We start from the raw sequence: 9720 nt of genomic DNA on the forward strand, positions 1-9720 counted from the left end.
TGGGATTATGATAGTGTGCATTGGGCGCAGGGGGGGTGGGGGGGAGAAGAATTTGGAACTAGAGGAAAGTTATATGTTTCATTGTTGCTACACTGCACCCTGACTGGCTTGTCGCCTCCCCTTGACCCTTCCATTAGGGTATCATAAGTTGCCTACAGATGGGCTTTGGGTCCCCACTCCGAACTCCTCCTCATTCACAATGACAGGATATTTTGTTCTTTGATGTCTGCTACCTCATCCCTTTGACAACTCGTGATCACACAAGCTAGTGTACTTCTTCCATGTGGGCTTTGTTGCTTCTGAGCAAGATTGCCACTTGTTTATCTTCAAGCCTTTAAGACCCATATAGTCAATTGGTTTTCATTGGTCATTATGCTCTGCCACAATGTTATAGTGCCCTCTGAGTACGCATAAATTAAAATCGTGAAGTTTTAAGCAGTTAAAACCTGGAGAGAAAACATTTAAAACGTAAAGGATGATCATGGTTGATCAATGAAAAGTGAAGTTAGCCAAAGAAGTAATTTACTAATGAACAAACCTGGTCTGATAATTGAGATTAACACAAAAAGTGTCATCAAGTATTACATTTTCTAATGGAGCAAATACAGAGAACACAATGGCAGGCTGTGGGCTGTAAGTGTACCCTCACTTGATGTTAAATATCATCCCATTGTCTCTTATTTTTCTTCGGGTTCCCCATTCTCTTTAGGTTAAATTCTTACTTGCTACCATTTAAATGAATATTTGCCTGTGTGCATCTGTGTGTGTGTGCATGCGTGTGCATGTGTATGTGTGAGCAAAGATGTTCCTGGAGCTCCCAAGCATTAGCTAAGAATGCCTCCCTACAGCAACTTAGAGGAATCTACCTAGGGTCTAATCTGCCTTCAGCTGGACTAAACCAAGGATGGCTACATTATGTTGATTTACTAATCATGCTGAAGTAATTACAGGGGATTGTGATTTAACTGCTTTATTTCCCAGCTCACTCTCAGGACCCAGTGAGGCAGATAATTCAAGGTGCTGAAATTGGGGTGGATCGATCTCAGATCAGGCTGTGCTGTGTGGAAAGCCAGTGGATCATCCGTGCTTGAATGTTTTGTGTGTCCTAAAGGTAAGAGGCCCTGGAACCTGAGCAGGGGGATGTATATTATGACAGGTATCCTCAGCCAGTAGACCTGTAAGACAGGCTCAGGGAGGAACAATGCGTTTGCCTCTGTAAGTCCCTGGAGTTGAACTCAAAGGTATTAATGTCCAGGCCAGCATCAGAGAGAGCTTAGGCCGCTGTTGTTATCAGGAGTAACTCTTCGAGGACTTAGGTCTTCAGAAGTGAAGAGCCCAGTGTGCTGTGAGTGGGGGTTCCTGGCACTGGACATACAGGGTGCCCCTGGAATTGATGCCTTTCCAGCTTGGGGGTGAAGATAGAGTTCCTACTTGCAGTATGTCTTGTGAGCTTAAGATGTTAGCTGACAAGACTCTCAAAGAGACATGGACCCAAATATTTTAGAGTTGCCAGCTCTCACTATTAAAGGGGGTGTGCAAATTCTTCCTCTGAGTCTTTTTACCTAGGGCTGAGAGAAAGGCCAAGATCAATTTTGAAAAGTGGAGTCATGGATTCCAATGTAAGCTCCTTAATTTGCTACCTCCTCCATCTCTGGTGACATGCATGTCCCCTGGGAATGAGGGGAACAAGGGGGTCGATGACAGAATAACCAGTAATTAATTTGTTTTATTTAATGTGAGTTTCACCCTATGTCCGGGGATAAACCAGGTTAAATGGTGATCTACAAATTAGTGAATAAGTGCTATTGCACCCTCAGCATCTTGCTTATTGGGTAACATCCCTACATATGTTAGAAAAGACTCCTTGAGACCAAGACGCAAAGATCAGAAATCAACAAGGGGCCCGTGATAGCCCTTGACCATGACGTTGTTTGTCATATTTAAACTCTATATAACTTCTTTATTTTTCTAAGTTCCTTGAACCAGATTCAAATGACTTAAAATTAACTGAAAATATTTTTGTGATTCTTAGGTTTGCCTGCCAACCTACTCAAGTTCTTATTGCTTGCGTAAAATCTGAGAGAGAAAATAGCTCCACACACATAATTAGCAAGATGAGTTTTTGATGGATTAGATTTGGGGTTCTGTTTAGGCTTGTAAGTGTATTAGACTCAGAGTCTGTATTTAAGACTAGAACCTATATCCTGGGATTAATCAGTGTTCCAGGTTCAAGAACAATTGCGGAGGAATAGAAATAGGAATTAAGTGTCGTGAGTCAGATGTTCGTGGACATATTAAAGGGTTTTATGTTTTGAAGGTTTAATGCCTAACATATTGTATTTGGAGTTGATTAGAGGCTTATGTGTTAAGGTATAAGGATGTAGAGCTAAGGTTTTAAGATTCTTATTTTCGGAGTTGGGTTTCTCAATTTGAGATTTAGGGTCATTAAGTTAGGTTTAAGGTTATAAAATAAAGTTTACCCTGTTACCTGATTTAAAAACTGGGATAAATGCATTATAGGTTAAGAGAGTATGGTGGTCGGATTGGTTAAGCATGTTAAGACTGTTGTGGGTATCAGGATATGCTCAGGGTGTTAGTAGAAGTTCTGGTGGTAAGGGGCTTTTTCATGTACTTAGGGGGGTCAGTGCTTTAGGAAGTTGTTAGTAAGGAAGTTCAGCATGTTAATGTGTAAGGGTTAATGGTTTGGCAGTTGGAGATTAGCAATTAATGGTTAGAGTGTTCAATGCCAAAAATTATTTTTGTGTGTTGAAATGTAGCCTACAACTTTAAAAATATTTAATAGCTGTAGCATTTATGGTATATTTGGAATCTGTTACGTAAAGTATCATTAATTTATGATGATTCGAGGAATTACTATTTCTTCTCTTTGGAAGCCTCTTTTCTTCCTTTTAAAAAGTATTCCTTTTATGATTGGTCCATCTAGAAAATACTATAGAATTTTTAATACGGTATTGAAAGTGGAAATGTATGTTTGTCCTGCTTCTTAAGTGGGGTGTTTTTTTTAATGAATATATTAGCACATCGAACTATACCTGTTTCATGTCACAGTTGTAGTTTTTTTACATGAAAAGCCTTTGACATTTTAAAACTAAAGTATTTTATTGGGGCTCTTACAGCTCCTATTACAATCCACACATCAATTATAACTTGTACAATTGTATATACATTGCCATCATCATTTTCAAAATATTTTCGTTCTACTTGAGCCCTTGGTATCAGCTCCTCTTTTTTCCCCTCCCTCCACCACCTTTCTTCCCTCGTGACCACTTGATGAATTTTAAATTATTATTGTTTTCATATCTTACACAATCTGCTATTTTCCTTCACCCACTTCCTGTTGTTCATTCCCCTGGGGGAATGTTATAAGATGATCTTTGCAATCGGTTCCCCTTTCTCCCCCTTGTGGCCCCATCTTTCCCCTACCTTCATGGTATCATTATGCCCATTATTGTTCTTAGGGGTTTATCTCTCCTGGATTCCATGTACTATGTTGAGAGCTTTTATCTGTACCAGTGTACATACTCTGGTCTAGCCAAATTTGTAATGTAAAACTGGGGTCATCATAGTGAGGTGGAGCAAGCTTTAAAAAACGGAAGGAATGTTATATGTTCCATAGGTGCTATACTGTACCCTGGGTGGCTCATCCTTTCCTTGTGACCCTTCTGTGAGAGGATGTTCAATTGTTTACAGATGGACTTTGGGTCGCCAATCTGACACCCTTTGTTCCCATTGATATGATTTTTTGTTTGGGGTATTTGATGCCCGATACCTGATCCCATGAACACCTTGTGGTCACACAGACTAGTGTGCTTCTTCCATGTGGGCATTGCTGCTTCTCAGATAGACGGCCTCTTGTTTAACTTCAAGCCTTTAAGATTCCAGTCTCTATATCTTTTGATAGCCAGGCATCACCAGCTTTCTTCACATTTGCTTATACACCCTTTTTGATTCAAGCAATTCTGCTGGGAAGATGAGAATCACAGAATGCCAGGTTATTAGCTTGCATTGAGGGAGGACTTGAGAAGAGGCCCAATGCCTTTGATTTTTAAATGTTCCTATTTTGTTTCTGTGCCTACTTAGACAGTTGACCCTCTTTTCTGTCAATGGGCTTATTACAGTGCTAATTTTCTCATGTAAAATGGGCTCTGGGACAAATTTCAATTCATCGTGGTATATAATCATTTTAATATGTTGTCTGAATCTGTTCCAAATATTTTAAAGAAATTTTAGTGTATATCCATTATCAGTATTGGGTTACAGTTTTCTTGCAGTATCATTATCTAACATTGGTGTCAGAGTATTTACTGGTCTGATAGAAAGTATTGGTTACCAAGGACTCAAGTAGAAAGAAAATGTTTTGAGAATGATGATGGCAACAACTGTACTAATGTGCTTGATACAGTGGATGTATATATGGATTGTGATAAGAGTTGTACGAACCCCCAATACAATGATTTTTTTAAAAAGAAAGTATTGAAGTAGTGGTAAGTGTCCTCTCACAACCATTGTTATATCTACACTCAATAACTTGAACTTAAACTACAAAACACTAAAGCGGTGTTTATTCATACCATCTCAGTACTCCGTATTAAGCTTTAATCTATGGTCTGTTTATGCTAGAAGTTTCTCCTGGGATTTTACTTCAATTCAATTGATTATAGCCCTTGCAAGCAACCTAAAACTCATTCAACTACCATTGATTCCAGGAACTGGCTGGACCCTCTGATCTTCCAGCTGACTCCTCATTCTAGAGGACTACATGATTTACACTCCCCTTGCCAGGAAAATAGTGACTAACACCTAATCATTGTGTGATGCCTGCAAAACAGAGCCCCAGTTTGGGAAAATACTCTGCCATATGACATGCTGTATGGATCTTAGAAAATGTCCTACAGCTCACCTCCAGAAGAATGTTATAAATCAATGAGGGGCAGCAATTTCTCAGTGAGTTTTGCATCACCTTTATTTTATTAGTTTTTTTTTTAAATAAAAGAAACCCATTCTTTTTTTTTTTTAAGGAAAACTTGACTTGCTTTATTTAGCTTCCAATTTCTGGGAGGCTCAAGAATTAGGATAATTCTGGACAACAGAAGACAACAAGACTGTGCTTACAGAGCTCATTCTGCCATTCCTGTCTGTAGGACCACCGTTTAATTGTCGCCCTCCCTGTGACATGGTGTGCATGCACATCTGATAGTCAAAGTACAGTATACTCTACAACCAAGCACCACATTCTGTAACTCAACAAGCAAAGGGAGCACACGCAACGTCAGCATCTGGCAGTATTTTTTGGAGAGGAAAAAAGGTAACTAAAATGGGTTTAAATTAACACCATGAAATCACATCTAATATTTGATACTACATGATTCAATACAGCTATACAATTATACAAAATGTGTTGACATCAAAGAATACAACCAAAATTAAGATAGCAAACAGAACCTATATAATATTTTTTGTACAGGAAAATACTTTTGAAGTATGCATGTAACTGCCCATTCTTTTAAAGAAAATATACTACAAGCAAAGTTATCAACCTCCAGAAAAATCACACAGCATTACTAAGCATATCCCCCAAAAGTGTACAATATGCACACTTGGAGAATACAAAATTTAAAAAATTGTAAGCAACAGGTGAGATCCATATTTATAAAAATGTGAAAAGAAGTTCCGTTTTTAGTACTGTCATATAACGAATTGTCTTTTGATGCGAAGTTCATGAACTGTTCGCCTGCTGGGAGTACACTTTACAAAAACACTATTTTTTTTTGAAACGAGATTACGGAGCAAGATAGGGTATCTTAACAATGTCATCTTAATAAAGTTTGTGTTTTTAAAATGTTTACTACTTTATCAAAACATGTCCCTTAGGTATGTAGGATTCATTTTTAAAATTCTTTCCTGGAAACAATCTACAAAGGAGAGGCGCGTTGTCTGCCAGTCACTTCTGGAAAAGGCTTCTGGAGCTGAGAAGGAGCTACCTTCTCACGGTTTCTCACTGCTTGTTTTTGGCCTTAGCGTGTATTAAGATGTGAGATTTCAGGTCAGTAGACTCAGCAAACTTCTTGTTCACCTAGGGCCTGTCTCCCGTGTGGATCTGCACGTCTGTGCACAAATTGAAGTCCAGGGAAACCGCTTCCCACAGCCTTCAAACTTATACTGAAAGGGCTTGTCTCCAGTGCGAAGCAGTTGGTGTCGTTTAGCTTTGAGCTCTCGACAAAAGCCTTGCCGCACTCGGCACAGAGGTGGACGCAGGGCCGTGGGTGTCCAGGTGCCTCCTCCTGGCTGAGCTGTCCCTGAGCACCTTCGGGCATCCTTTGTGAGGGCAAGCTATTGTTCTCGGAGCATCATCTTCTTGAATTTTTCTTGGCTTCATTCTGGCAAATTCTGCCAGCTGTTTGGGGTCCAAGAGGTTGATGCCGGGGATCCCTCCGGGCGGGAGCATCTTTCCCATCATGTACTCCGATTAGTCAGGAGGGGAGTTCTCCCCAATGATCTGCTCCCCAGCCAGTCTCATGGTCAAGACCTTTTTTTCATCTGACGACCATAGGGTGACAGAGAACTGGTCCTCCAGCGACTTGATTGATCTGCACCTGCTCATGCTCCCACTTCTTGTTGCCCGCATCGCCCCTGCCGGTGCCGCTGCCCCACAAGAGCTGTCGCTACCGCTGCTCTTGCGGCCGATGTAGTCATCGTCGTCCTCTTCGCCAATGCTGGCCGGCGCTGGAACTGGGATCGGGATCTGGCCCTCGAAGCCTTCCTCGGCGCCGACCACCAACTCACGTGTCTGCACCAGGATCGCCTCCTGGTGGTGGTGCACCTGGCTCGGGTCCACGGTGACCGGCGGCTGTAGCGCGATCATGGACTGCTGCTGCTGGTGGTGGTAGCCGGTGTGCCCATGGCCGCTCCTGCCTCCGCGATCGTCCCAGTCCACGTCCTCCTCGCCCACCACCGTGGTCTCGATGGTCTCCACCTGGATGGTCTCCACCTCGATCTCACACAGCTCCACGATCTCGGCTGGCATCTCCGGGCTGTCCATGGCGCTGTAGAGGGTGTTGCCCGAGGCCATGGCTCCGGGCTCCGGGCTCCCGGCTGTATGAGGAGGCGTCCCGCAGCGGGGAAGGAAGGCAGAGGGAAGAACGCAGTGAGTGGGCAGGGCCCATTCCTTCTTTTAAACTAGAACTTAAATTCCAGTGAATGTCTCCTGAGCTTTTGTGCATTTGATGGCATGGAAATAACTTTTGTAAACATAACTATTTAGCATTTTGTGCACGCCTTGGGTGTTGATTAGTAATTTCTGAGGCTCTTGTTGTTGATAGTTCTGATGGTGTCCATTCTATCTTACAGGGACCTTATGCACAAGGGAATGAAACTTTGCCCACCCCTGCAGCATCCTCACAGTTTAGGATGAACCCATTGCTTCAGTCACTGTGTCAATCCATGTAGTCGAGGGATTCCTATTTGTCACTGCCCCTCTAATTTACCAAAAAAAACCAAAAACATCCTTCTCCACGGACTGGTCACCTCTGACAACATGTCCAATGTATTTAATGTGAGCTCTCACTTCCTACCCTCTAACTAGCACCCTGACCTTACTTCTGCCAAAACAGATTTGTTTGCCTATTTGAATGCCCATGCACTATAATTCAACCACATTCATTCTTCTTATTTCTCCCTTATTCAATGTCCCACTTATATATGCATATGCGGTAATCGGCAATGCCATGGTTTGGGTCAGATAAACCTAGTCCTCAAAGTAACATCATTGTTTTTCAACACTCTAAAGAGGCTTTGTTAGGCAGATTTATCCAGTATAATGCATCTATTGAACTTATTATCACCTTTTAGTTCTTTTGTAATTTTCCATAAGCTGACAGTCTTTCCAGAAGAAGTTAATACTTAGTCAAGCTTAGATTAAGAATATTGATCAAGGAGGGAGCTGGAAGCCCACCTTCCTCTGAAACCAACCTGTCTCAGAGCCCTGAGCTGGAAGGCTGTCCCTAAGACCTAGAGGAATGATGACGTGGAGATTCCAGAAATGCATGGTGACTGGGCATAAGAGAGTCTAAAACAAATTGTGCATCTGTTTATTACCATGACTTGCAGATCAGTTTTAGAGGGGCCCTAAACCTTACCCTTTATCCTAGGACTGCAACCTCACACCCCTCTGCCTTCAGAAACACCCTGGGGGTTACAAAAGGGCTGTGCCAATGATGTCCAACTAGCCACTCAGACTAATGCTGCTCTCCTTTATCAAAGCACAGCCTCTCCCCACCACACTCATTTTGTTTTCCTCGCTCCAAGTTCCTGGTTAAGCATGTTTCACAAACTCCAGCCCAGACACTAGCTAATCCAGTCTCCCTAGAAGACCAAGACTATGGATGGGATATCCTAGAACCCAAGACAATAAGCCGTCTCCTTGTTTGTGTCGTTTTCCCTCTGTCAACATTACTTAGAGAGCTTGAAACCCATGCTCTAGTCCAAGATGACAGAATGGATGATAAGTCATCTCTTTCCTTAATCCATTTCATGTGCTTTTTAAAAAAGATCATTTTATTGGGGACTTGTAACAATCCACAATTCAATTGTATCAAGAATATTTGTACATATATTTCCATCATTCATTTATAAACATTTACTTTCCATTGAGACCTTGGTATCAGCTCCTTTTATCCCCTCTCTTCCTCCCCCCCCCACTCTTGTCACCCCTTGATAAATATTAAACTATTGTTATTTTTGTATCTTGCACTGACTGCTATCTCTCTTCCCCCATGTTTTGTGTGTTTATCCCCGGGGTGTGTGTGTGTGGTTATGTGTCTATCATTGTGATTGGCTCCCCCTTCCTCCCCTCCCCTCCCTGCCTTTCGCTTCCCCGACTGGTATCAATACTCCCATTCCTGTTCCTAGATTCGGTATGTTGTGAACTCTTATCTCTTTTCTGTACCTGTGCACATGCTCCAGTCTAGCCCACAGGGAAAGGCAGAATTGGAGTCATGATAGTGGGGTGTGAGGAAGCCTCAAGGAACCTAATAATATTTGTGTTTCCTCAGTGCTATCCTGCCCCCAGGTTGACTCATCCTTTCAGTGTGACCCTTCTGTAAGGGGATGTCCCATTGTTTACAGATAGAGGTGGCGTCTCTACTACAACCCCCCTCATTCTCAGCAATGTGTTGGGGGGTTTTGCTTGCTTCTTTGTGGTCTTATGAAGCCTATTACCCTATCTCTTTGACACCTCATGATCACACAGGATGATGAGCTTCTTCCATGTGGGTCCATTGCTTCTCTACTAGATAGCCTCTTTTAAACTTCAAGCCTTTAAAACCTCAGATAGTATATATTTTGATAGCCAGGCACTATTCTCCTTCACCACATTTGCTTACGTACCCATTTTGTCTTCAGTGATCATGCTGGTATGGTGAGCATCAAAGAAGGTCAGGTTGTTAGAACAAAGTGTTCTTGCATTGAGGGAGGGCTTGAGCAGAGTCCCAAAGTACATCTACTATCTTAGTGTACTGCCTTATAAATATATGCATGTAGGTCAAGATCTCTATTTTCAGAATTAATGTATTTACATATGCACAGACCTATGCTTATACCACTATCCATAGCTTTGCTTCCTAGATCTTTCTTCTGTTTCCTTTTACCTTCCTCCTTACCCTACCATCATGCTTGTCCTTCTTCCACCTATTAGTAATTCCT

The 9720-nt window shown here is 42.0% G+C and overlaps 1 pseudogene; it reads right to left on the reverse strand.

Moving 5' to 3' along the window:
* Positions 1-6016: 6016 nt before the first annotated feature.
* On the reverse strand, positions 6017-7090 carry LOC142436909 (transcriptional repressor protein YY1 pseudogene; annotated as a pseudogene).
* Between the last annotated feature and the right edge of the window lie 2630 nt (positions 7091-9720).

Source organism: Tenrec ecaudatus, unplaced genomic scaffold (genome assembly GCF_050624435.1).
Source record: "Tenrec ecaudatus isolate mTenEca1 unplaced genomic scaffold, mTenEca1.hap1 Scaffold_83, whole genome shotgun sequence".
Taxonomy (NCBI): domain Eukaryota; kingdom Metazoa; phylum Chordata; class Mammalia; order Afrosoricida; family Tenrecidae; genus Tenrec; species Tenrec ecaudatus.